Here is a 13,039-nt window from a genome sequence, read left to right on the forward strand (position 1 = left end):
TCAACATAAACGTTAAACATTTGAATTTGGCACTCTCTTAATATTAATCAAATAAACGATGGTATAGCTTTTAAATAATAAAAACTCGATTATTTCGAGGATGATAATATTAAAAAAATATGGTTGTTGTAAAAAGAAATACATTATTTTGCCAACAGAGAGCTTTAGTAACCGGTTCTCGTGGTGTATGAATGCAGATCAGACCATTCGAAATAGAAAAATTAAAGTTCATACAACAAGGCCTTCTGAGACATGCTGTGATTACTTGAGTCGAAAGTTTGCAACACAAAATTGTGCGGAGCACAGTAAACGCGCAAAACTACTTTATAAAGGGTGCTTAAATTTCAAAGGCCGATGTTGAATGTGAACCACACCTAAACGTCAATTTTTTTCTGCATATCATTTGACATTTTTTAATTTCAGACTAACTCAAATTGAACAATGGAAAGATACACAGTCGAGCAATGCGTTAAAGTTATTCAGGCTTATTATGAAAACGGGCGTTCAAATCAAAATGCATATCGCGCACTTCATGTTCAGTGGTGACGCACATTTTCACCTCAGTGGATTCGCTAATAAGGAGAATTGTTGTATTTGAGCGAATGATAATCCAAGAGTGATTGCCGAAAATCCAATGTACCCACAAAGAGCGACTGTTTGGTGCGGTTTGTGGGCCGGCGGCATCATTGGGCCGTATTTTTTCCAAAATGAGGCCGGTCAGGCAGTTACTGTGAATAGTGTTCGCTTTCGTGAGATGAGAACGAACTTTTTATGGCACGAACTGGAAGATATGGATGCGGACGATATGTGGTTTCAACAGGACGGTGCCACTTGTCACACAAGTAACGAAACAATGGATCTTTTGAGCGAAAAATTTGATGGCCGAATAATCTCACGTCGCGGCGATGTCAATTGGCCGTTAAGATCATGTGGTTTGACACCGTTGGGCTTCTTTCTTTGGGGTTATTTAAAAAGAAAAGGTGTACGTCGATAAGCCAGCAACAATTCAAGAGCAAAAGGATGAGATAATTCGGCACATTAACGGCATATAACCTCAATTATGCCTCAGCGTCATCGAAAATTTGGACCATCGGAAGCAGGTGTGCCGCCGAGGCCGCGGTTGCCATTTGGCCGATATTTTGTCCCATACGTAATTGAGCCATACCAATATTATCATAATAAAGAGAAATGACAAAAATTTGCTTAAAAAATTGTATTTAATTCAAAATCAACACCGGCCCTTAAAACTTAACCACCCTTTATAAGGAATGCGACCTTCATCGTGATCTTGGCATACCAACTGTGACTGAAGTAACGAAGCAATTTGCCATAGCCTACAAACAGGGACTAGAAAGTCATGTCAACGATGCAGCATCCAGCTTACTTCGACTGAATTCTTCTCGAAGACGACAAAAACGCACAACTGTAGCAGGCCGTATGGAGAGCGAATAGAGATTACTTTGAAAAATGATTCTTAAAACAAATTAAATTATCAAATTCGCAAATGAAAATTGCTTATTAGTATCGTTTTATATATACTACAGGGTCCGGCACTTGAAATGTAACCAACTTCAGATTGCTCGTGCATCAGCTGTCTGTTAGTTGGCCATAGGACAGTCCATAGTATTGGTTACAAGCGGGCGGAAGCATTTTGCCGAGAGTAAACGCGAAAGAAGGAAATCAGTAATAGATTTCAAACGTAATAGTGTGACTGCATTATATTTGACTGGAAAATCACAACCAGCGATTGTTCGCGAGCTCTCGAACAACTTAAAGTAAATGAAGTTTTTGCTTATCGCACCATTACAATGATACTGGTAGCATCGCGAAACGTCATGGAGGTGGTCATCAAAAGACTGAAACGTCACGTGAAATGCTTCAAAAAGTAAAGAAGCGACTTGAGCGAAACCCCCAGCGAAGTGCCAAACAAATGTCGGAAGAACTGAAAATATCTAACCGTAACATCCGCCGCATACTGAAAAATGATCTCAAGGTCAAGCCTTACAACATCCAAAAGGCACATGATCTCACACCAAAGCAGCAACAAGTCAGACTTGAGAGAGCGAAGGAGTTGCTTCGCTTGGCCGAAAGCAGACAATTTCCGAACATTGTGTTTTCTGACGAGAAAATTTTTCAAACTAAACAATTCGTAAACTCCCAAAACGATAGGCTTTATTTGACCGACCGTTCATACAAGAATTTGAGTCATCGATTGGCCAGCAGGAGGGGCCGCACCCGCATCGTTTTCATCGAGCCTAGCGTCTCACCGTCTCACAAAGCTCGAGTGAACCAAGAATGACTAAAAAACAGCGTTCCGAACTTCATAACGTCCTCACAGTGGCTCTCAAATTCATCAGACGGGAAACCGATGGATTATTCGTTTTGGCTGCTAGGTCCCTTACTATTCTAATTTAAATAAATAAATAAAAAACAGTTGTAGTCGAATTGTTGTGAGCAAGGGCAGGTGTTGGCCATATAAAGATTGATGGTCAGGATGGTATTTCTGTGTGTTGTGTGGGTTTGGGAACTAAAAATCAAATACGTGCTACTACACTACGAGCAAACTCTTAATTCAAATCTATTTATACTGTCAACTTTGCAATGTCTGAAGGAAGCGATTTTCCAGCAGCAATCAGCTTTGTTCAATAGGGGAAGTTGTGCGTTCCATCAGGACAATGCCGGGCTACACACATCATTTGCAACCCGCAAGTAGCTCCTGGGTCAAACAAATGCGGGTCCTATGCATGCCGCTAATAGTACGGATCTGGCAACAAGTGATTACCACCTGTTCTTGTCTATAGGGAATGACTTACTTGAATGTATTACTTTCAAAATGGCAACAGGGATCGAACAAATCGGTGAATATGTATGTATTTCATTTTCTTAAGGGGTTAAATACTGTTAGAATTTTCAAAAAAATGATTTTCTTTTATTTATTTTCTTAATGTTCATATATTTAAGAATACATACAGAAAATTTAATATCGTTTCGGTGAACATTTTCGAAGTTACACGCAAATTTGAAAATACGTTTCAGACTTAGACTCAGTGCTTTTCAAACTTTTAACCGGTTTTTCTCAAAATGGTGCTTTCCAAGTCGGTGCCCAACATTACTCGAAAACGGCTAAACCGATTAGTCTCAAATTTTAACACGAACTTCTTAAATCTATTTTTTAGTAATTAATAGAAGTTTTTTTTACCGATAAAGATTTTTTTTTATAAACAATTTAAAACCGAAATTTTGGTCAAAACTCGTTTTTTTTTTGAGGCGGTTTCGCAAAAGGTTTTGTCAAAAACATTTATTTTGCTTATTCCATCGATTAACTACTAGATTTGACACTACTTTAACGAAATCTATTGTATTTGGTTTTTTAATTGCAGAGGATCCAGTTCAGATATATAGTGGTCACCGCAAAACGTCTTTTTTGAGAAGAGACGTAGATCAGCTATAGCTACTTTCCAAATAAATATTTTTACTAATACTAAGTCTTAAAATACAGTTAATAGGTAACATAATATGTGTACAAATTTTGAGACCAATAAATTTAAAAGTTTTCTCAGAAAAAATTCTGGGAAATTCGCTTTTTTTGGCCTTTGAGCTTTATATAACTCCTTGATTATGCTGAGTCTTTGATGTCAGATCTCAACATTATACGACGGTTGCTACCTAAATTTTGAGTAGCATTCGCATTCGGCTTTGTTTTTGTTCCACTGTTAGCGAATGCGACACCCACTGTATACGCACCTTTCCGACACTGAAACCCAGCGCTTCAGTCAAACTATTGCCAACACTGTCCAATGAGATGCGAAGTGCTCTCTACTAAATCTCTTTCGGTCATTCGATGATTTTCCAATACGATGTCCTGTACTTTTTCTACCATTTCAGGTATGGTTGCTGTTTTTGGACGTCGTTGACGTGGATCGTCTTCAGGGCTTGTACGAACACGTTTCAATTCACATTCGTTCATCAATTTCCTCTACTAATATACCTTCCAAAAATTAAAATTCAATCACTGCACGATACTTGGTTTGCTCCATTGTAGCAAATACCGTGGCACGCCGGCACTAAATAGCTTATAAACAAAAAATGAATTGACAGATTGAAATAAAACTTCATATGAGGAGTGTACCAACACAGAGGCGTACCTGGGGACGTAGCGCCCATGGCAGCAAAAAAAATTGTTTCTGGACTTGAAATGGTGTTTTTACGACTCGTGCGCAACATCCTGCAGTCAAGAATTTCTTCCTAAAGTTCATTTCCAGTAATATCACTCACGTAGAATTGACCTAACTCGTTGCACTTTTTTTTTTAAATCGTATTCTTTTTCCTGGTAAATAAGACCTTTGACATTGAGAAGGAATACACATTTTTCATCGATTTCATTTAACCGTACGAATCTTTCGTTCATTTCTTGCAATAGTCGATCAACTGTTTCTTTCAAGACCCTTTTCATTTCTTCAATGGCACTCAAATCTGCATAAATCGAAATCTCAACATCCATATTTTTTATTCTTCTTCGGCGTCTTTCAGTTGCAACGTTCCATTTTTGATATAAAATTATCCCTTCCTCGAGTGAACTATAAACGATGGCCTCTCTTTCATTTTCGAAATAATGTTGAAGAGCTTTCAAATCTTCAGCAGCATCGTGAAAATTCATCGTGGGATCTTGCAGCCTCTTTATTCCAAAATTACAGCATAATCAAGAAATCATACTCCAACATTCGGTTGTTTAGTTGCTGGCCATCACTTCTTGTTTGATTCTTGTCGTCGGTCATTTCTTCAAGAACTTCCAGAATTTGATCCAAATGGTTGTTACTTCTACGTTTGCACTACATCTGGTTTCAGATCTGGATTTCATGACAACTGGTATAGCTTCCTTAAGTTTTTCCCAACGCTGTATTGAACGAGAAAAAAATGCATACAGACTTTCGATCGTTCCAAAAAAAGTGACCGCAGCTACATTTTGTTTTGCTGCATGTACACCAACTTTATTTTTATCCTTTTATTTCTGTCAGTTTTTCATTTACGCCATTTTTGTGTCAAGCCATTACAGCAGCATTATAGTAGCACTGTGACCGACAATCTTCAAAATTCATTTCATCTTTCTTTAACTGTTCTAAAATACTATTCGCCAGTCCTTCCGCACTCTGCGTGGTAATTTTAATAAAGCCAAGAAAGGGTTTCTTCACCTGTACGGTTTTTTTTTAAATCAATGTCCTCGAGCCTCACGACTTCCGACATTTGATCGCGATGGGCAAAATTCGGAGTTGAGCCGAACATGAGACCAAAATACTTGGCCACATGAATGCTTTTTTAAGTAAACGCTGATGAACAGCAGATGCCATAAGGTGAAGAAATTCATTCTGATACTTTCAACTTTTCTCAGGTGCTCTTTCATAACTGGATCGAATACAGATACTAGTTCCAGCAAACCAAGAAAATTTCCGACATTAGAGTTGTCAAGCGTATGATGTACTATAACTCTCTGTGTCCACGCAGAGCAAAATTTTGCGTAGCTAGAAACTCGGTTGCTTCCGAACACCCGTTCGGGAGTGAGCTAAAGTGCGAAGGCGAAGCATTCCAGGATAGCTGGTTGTGCGCTGGGTTTGGGACCCGCCGCTGTCTGTTGACAATTATAATTTTGAGGTTGTAAAGGACTTCGTATACTTAGGAACCAGCATTTACACTGATAACAATGTCAGCCTTGAAATCCAACGTAGAATCTCTCTTGCCAACAAGTGCTACTTTGGACTAAGTAGGCAACTGAGTAGTAAAATCCTCTCTCGACGAACAAAACTAACACTCTACAAGACCCTTATCATGCCCGTTCTAACGTATGGCGCAGAAGCGTGGACGATGACAACATCCGATCAATCGCTTGGAGTGTTTGAGAGAAAGATTCTGCGTAAGATTTTTGGACCTTTGCACGTTGGCAACGGCGAATATCGCAGACGATGGAACGATGAGCTGTATGAGCTTTACGACGACATAGACATAGCGCAGCGAATAAAGATCCAGCGCCTACGTTGGCTGGGTCATGTCGTCCGAATGGATACAAACGCTCTGGCTGTGAGAATATTCGATGCGGTACCAGCTGGTGGTAGCAGAGGAAGAGGAAGGCCTCCTCTGCGTTGGAAAGATTAGGTGGAGAAGGACTTGGCTTCACTTGGTGTGTGCAATTGGCGCCGGTTAGCAAGAGAAAGAAACGACTGGCGCGCTTTGTTGAACTCGGCCAAAATCGCGTAAGCGGTTATCGCGACAATTAAGAAGAAGAAGAAGAAGAAGAAGAAACTCGATGCAATGAAGAATCCTCATCAAATTTCAGATGTCCGATGTCATGGCATTGAGTCAGGTTTTCTATATCACTATTAAGTTTTTCGAAATCATTTGAATGTGTAATATTATTTTCTGATAATTTTTTAATTAATTTTAATTAAGTCGACTGTCCTGACATCTTGTATCTTTATTTAAAATCGAAGTTCAAAATCGCGGTTGAATATACAAAGTTGAGTGGCCCCTAGTTACGCCACTGTACCAACATAACGAAAACTAACAAATAATCTAGGCTAGTAGCAAAGTCCTCTCTTATCGAACTGCAAAAAACCACCTAGTAAGCAATCCTATTTTGCTGTGGCAGTGAAAACAGAGAAGTTGCCCAATCCATATCTAATGGCTCCCAAAACATTTATTGATTCTTGCTACGAAATGAACTCCAAACAAATCTGCTTAGATGTATGATTATAATTTAAGCTACTTTCTTTCCATACATCCAATTAACTTAACTTTGCTATGGTCATAAAGAATTTATTAAATTAAGTTATTCCTAGACGCCAAACAGACTATCAAAGCAATGGCACAAGAACCTAATGGAACTCGTATTTTCATGCCGAAATAATAATAAAATGTTGGAAACTATCTGCTATTTTTAGTGCCTTCTATATTTTTATTAACATATGCATGCTTGTGTGTGTGTGTATGCATGTAAGCGGCACAAATCAATAGGCCATGTTACGAAAGCATGCCCTTTGCCACTTCGCCACATTTTCAGACATTGACTTGTTGATATGCAACAGAGGCGCCAACTAAACTGTGCTTTTAAGGCTTACAGAGGCACGAACAATAGTCGGATGTATGTATTAATGTGTGTCTGCGGTTGGATAAGACATCCGTTTGCTTGTGTTTGTACTTGCGGTGACATAATAAATACATTCAAGCATACAAATGCGTACACCCACACTTAAGCGTTCAATGAAAGTTAAACAAATAAAATACGAGAATGTGTGAATATGTGAAACCATGCGCAAACATTCTTAAGGGTGCGGATAGGCAATCATTTGTTGAAGTCGCTAAAGGTTTAAAACGAATACCCACAAGTGTAGGTGGGGACTTTCTCGCGTCACTGCCTTAAACGGTGGCAATTTGTTCGATTTTGTTTTAAGAGCGAATTCTTGCGTAAATAAAAGTGAGCGCGTAGCAAAAATTAAAACCTTGTAATATCTGGATATATCTAACGGTTATTAATGGAGCAATTTTAAAGTAATTTAAAAGTAATTATTTAGAAGCATTCTCTTCAATTCAAATTCAATTCACTTACACGGTTTTCAACAGTTATTATACCAATTATTGATCTGCTATCCATCACCATTATTTTTATCTTTCTGACGGTGAGTCGTAGTTTGAGTAAAACGTTGCGATAATTAAATTTTTGACTTCTTCAAAAGAACAAAACAAGTCAAGCAAAATCCTACAAAAAATCACAAATTTTTCAATTTGTTGTTCTTAAAGTTCGATCATTTTCATAAAAAGTTTCAAAAATTTTAAAGCGTTGTGCTATCGTTTAAAATTGTACGTTCGCCAAGCAGAATGTCAAAGCTCTGCTAGTAAGTAATTTTGTTTTCACTTTTGGTTTGGTTACAGGTGGTTTAGCCACGCCTCTATTTTGCTCACTCTGAATAGACACAAACAAGAAATAGACTATTGTATTCCTAGACACACCTTCCAGACGAGCATACCTTCAAGAAGAGAGTTTCAGACACCGAGGCCATAGATGAGGGGAGAATTAAACTTCTATACAGATAGTTCCAAGCTAGACGATGAGCTTGGCTATGAAGTATTTTAGAAGGAATTGGAGCTATCCGTATTTTTAGAGATAAACCACATTAGACGTTGTGTTAGCATTTTTTCAAGTATTTTTCCGAGACATGAAAAGAGGGAAATCGGTCATAGCTATTAATAAGTTCAGGGGACTCATTGGGACTCGGAATCGGAAGCACAGAAGCGGATAACCAGGAATGGGGATAGATGCCATCCTTAAGTATTTTATTATATAAGGATAGTAATGCGTTTTTAGAAGATTTTAGAAGATTCCGTAACATAGGGTAGGATATACGATCTCTACCAGGTGTTTACACTTTAGCATCCTGAAACTCTCAAACTCTAGTTCGACGTAAGAGAATTTGATTTTCAAATAAGTTGCATCCCTTGGGACATTTAATGGTTGGTACTGACGGTACAATACGCCAAATCTTGGAAAAGACGCCAAAAAGGAAAAAAAATGAAAGGAGAATCGACACACCATCTTTTCGTCGACTTCAAAGCTGTATTCGACAGTACGGAAAGGAGTTACTTGTATGCCGCGATGTCTGAATTTGGTATCCCCACAAAACTAATACGGCTATGCAAGATGACGTTGCTCATTACCAGCAGCGCCATCAGAATTGGGAAGGACCTTTTCGAGCCGTTTGATACCAAACGAGGTTTCAGACAGGGTGACTCGCTGGTGTTGGAGAGGATCGTACGAGCCGCAGAACATAATCGCTTAGGCACAATATTTTATGATAGCGTACAATTGCTGGCGTATGCCGATGGCATTGACATCATCGGCCTTAACAGCCGTGCTGTTAGTTCTGCCTTCTCCAAACTGGATAAAGAAGCAAATCGAATGGGTCTGGTGGTGAACGAGGACAAAAACGAAGTACCCCTGTCTTCAAACAAACAGTCGGCGCACTCGCGTATCGGCACCCACGTCACTGTTGACAGTTACAATTTCGAGGTTGTAAAAGACTTCGACTTATTTAGGAACCAGCATTAACACCAATAACAATGTCAGCCTTGAAATACAACATAGAATCTCTCTTGCCAACAAGTGCTACTTTGAACTAAGTAGGCAACTGAGTAGTAAAATCCTCTCTCGACGAACCAAACTAACACGCTACAAGACTCTCATCATGCCCGTCCTAACGTATGGCGCAGAAGCGTGGACGATGACAACATCCGATGAAGCGACGCTTGGGGTGTTCGAGAGAAAGATTCTGCGTAAGATTTTTGGACCTTTGCACGTTGGCAACGGCGAATATCGCAGACGATGGAACGATGAGCTGTATGAGCTTTACGACGACATAGACATAGCGCAGCGAATAAAGATCCAGCGGCTACGTTGGCTGAGTCATGTCGTCCGACAAACGCTCCGGCTTTGAAAGTATTCGATGTGGTACCAGCTGGTGGTCGCAGGGGAAGAGGAAGGCCTCCTCTGCGTTGGAAAGATCATGTGGAGAAGGACTGGGCTTCACTTGGTGTGTCCGATTGGCGCCGGTTAGCACGAGAAAGAAACGACTGGCGCGCTTTGTTAAACTCGGCCAAAATCGCGTAAGCGGTTATCGCGCCAATTAAGAAGAAGAAGACTGACGAGAGAGTATTGAAGTTTTGCTGTTAGTATAGTCAGTTGGGAAGCTGGAGTTTCCTGCATATTTAGACCAAGTATTACAAAAAGCGTTGGCTATGTCTGAGGTCGCTATGAGGGAGCAGTTTGGTAGTTGAATAAGTTTTAAGGGTGGTGAAGGGATACCAGTAAGAGCTTTGATCTTGGCCAAATTTTTTTCTTTGTTGTAGCGGATGGGTTAATATCGGAAGCGAAGTTGGATATTGCCTTCCTTTTGGTTTCTTTCACGGATGTTTTGAACTGACATTAGCTTTTTTAGAGGTCACGTGGAGGACTAAAGATGGAGATAATTTATAGGAATGCCGGAATCTTTGTTTGTTAACCCTTTGGGTGTGCAAATCACTGTTCCACCATGCGGAATAATTTCTTATCGAGGTAGTATTACTTTGAGGAAGAGCAATTTTTGCAGTTGATCTGATGGCTTTGGCAATATTAGCTGTAAGTTTATTAATATTACTGAGCATTAGCTTTTTTATAGGCCACGAGCAGGACTAAAGATGGAGATACTTTATAGAAACGCCAGATTCTTTGTTTGATAACCCTTTGCTCCAGCACTTGGAATTTTCCTCGCATAAAGATTAATATCGATTCCTATTAACGGCATCAGTATTGAATTTTGGTGATTTTATTAAGTTGGTATGAAGTAGGTTAGAACCAACTTGAGTAAGTAACGGGAAGTGATCACTACCACACAAGTCACCAATCCTTTTCCGTCCTTTTAGTTTGGAAGAAACTAGAGTTACGTCAATATGGGAAGGAGGAATTATGGCTGAAGAAATGGGTAGGGTATCCGTCATTGAGAATGGTTAAGTTTTTGGGCATGATAATGTTTAGCACCACGAGCGTTAGATTCATTAGATCCTTACAATGGGCTTCAAGCATTAAAGTCCCCCAGAAGTATTGAGGGTCCATGTGAAAGAGGAGAGTAGTATGTATATTCCGGACTACAACGCAATATCAAAAATATTAAAATTTTAACATTTATTATCATTTTAACTCAAAAATATTAAAATTTTAACATTTATTATCATTTTAATTCAAAATTTTAACATTTTTACCATTTAACTCATTTTTTTAACTTACAGTTACTCAAAATTTTAACATTTTTTAACATTTAACTCATTTTTTTAGCTTATATTATCTCAAAAAAAAAGTTAAAAATTTTGAGTTGGGTCGATTTAGTCCACCCCTAAATATTAACTACGAGTACCTTAAAAATATTAACTACGAGTACCTTAAAAATACTAACTACGAGTAACTATAATATAGGGGTTTTTAACATTTAACTCATTTTTTTAGCTTATATTATCTCAAAAAAACAAAAAAAAAAAAAAACAAAAAAAAAAAAGGATACATTTATTTTTAAAGTACCTTTCAAAAAAAAGTCTTTGAGTCAGATTTGAACTTGCAACAAAATTATTGTTATAATTCCAACTGCTTAACCAACTCATCTAAACCGTATACCCTGAATAATGTAATTATAGTTGAGTAGTATGCAAAGCAAACAGTTGATCTTATCAACATTGCTCACAATCTATAAATAGAATAAGCTTTATAAGTATTCACAGAGTGAACTGTTGGTCTGGTGCGGACCTGTGCGGACCAAAAAATGAAATACTGTTGAATATGAGTCACAAACTGCAAGATAAGCATAATATTTGATCTAGTCTGGTGCGGACCTGTGCGGACCAAAAAATGAAATACTGTTGAATATGAGTCACAATAAGTAATAGTAACTATGAAGAAGCTTTGAATTTGTTAGAAAAAATAGACTTGAGTGATAAATCAAATTCATGAAGTAGTCGAAAAATTATTGTTTTAAACAATATAAAAAACAATTAATAAAAAATATTATTCAACAAAAATTTAAACATTTTTTATAATTCAAACATTTTTTATATTGTAAAGAAAAATTCAAACATTTTTTTATATCTACCATCATTTGTTTCTTGTTCTTTATCTATTACTAAAAATCCAAACTGTTCTTTCCAACATTGAATACACATATTTTTTAAAATATCATAATCAATATCATTACAATGGTCATTAAATATATGCTTCAGATTAGTATTGCCTTGTTTAAATATAATTATATAGTTTGCATTATCTCTTATCAATTGTTTAGGAATTTTTGAATATGTTTGACATAAATAAAAACAAGAAATGTTATTGTGTCTACCATAAGCAAAATAATTGGCAATATTATCTTGTTGTTCTGTAGAGATATCATCAAATATTATTACAGAATATGGTTTAATATTTTCAGGTGTTGGTAGAGATTGAATTGATAAACATTTTATATCTTTAGATTCCAAATCATTTTTAATACACAATTTATTAAATTGAATTATCATATCTTCCAAAAATTTATATTTTTCTTGATAGCAAGTTTTTGAACAAATTATTATATCAGAATAATAAATCTTTGATAATATATTTAATAATACATTTGTTTTTCCGCAATTACTTGGTCCACAAATAATTGCTCTAATAATATTCGGAAATATTTCATTTAATCTTTTTATTGGTTTATGAGTATCAAAATTTTGAATAGTTAATTTAATTTTATTATCTAATTTATTAACTTTTAAAAGACCATCCATAATTAGAATTTTAGATAAATTTTTTCATTATTAATATAATGAATTACATATTTATTTCAATTAATTTTTAGTTAATTTTAATTTTATAAAAATTAAAAAAAAAACAAGTCAAACATGCATCACTTGATTTGTTAGTGGATTATATGAATAACTATCATCACTAATAATTAAACAGTGAACGACTGTATTTGATGGAAAATCTTCTGTCCATTTAAATTCAATTTTAATATCAATAGCAGCCTCTTTAATTACCTCATTCTGTTTAGATGTATCAATGCATATTATTGGATATTCTTTTAAAAATGTATCATAATTAACTATTGGTAAATTATTTATACTAGAACCATAATATGAATTTTTAAAATTTAGAAACATATTACAGCATTTTCTAAATTACAATGGTCAAATTTACTATTGTCTTTATAATTATTCTGATTTCTTAATGTTTGAAATGCAATAAGAAAATATCTAGGTTTAGCACTAGATGATGTTATATTCCAGGTATAAGTCTTTACAGCTGGAATTGCAGTAGTACAATAGTATCTCCAATTTCTAAAATACATTTGAAAGTTTGTATTATTTGAAATTTTTTTATTAATTTCATGATCAACTTCAACTGAAAATTTAACATGAGGCATTCTCCATATAATTTGATTAATATCAATAGAAAAAGTATGATCACTTAAACTATTATCAATAATTAAACAATTTGTATCAT

General features: G+C 36.4%; 1 protein-coding gene across 3 annotated transcripts in view; it reads right to left on the reverse strand.

Moving 5' to 3' along the window:
- LOC128863613 (janus kinase and microtubule-interacting protein 2-like) overlaps positions 1–13,039 on the reverse strand; it is a 112,974-nt gene that overhangs the window by 23,271 nt on the left and 76,664 nt on the right. The window lies entirely within an intron of this gene.

Source organism: Anastrepha ludens, chromosome 2 (assembly GCF_028408465.1).
Source record: "Anastrepha ludens isolate Willacy chromosome 2, idAnaLude1.1, whole genome shotgun sequence".
Lineage (NCBI taxonomy): Eukaryota > Metazoa > Arthropoda > Insecta > Diptera > Tephritidae > Anastrepha > Anastrepha ludens.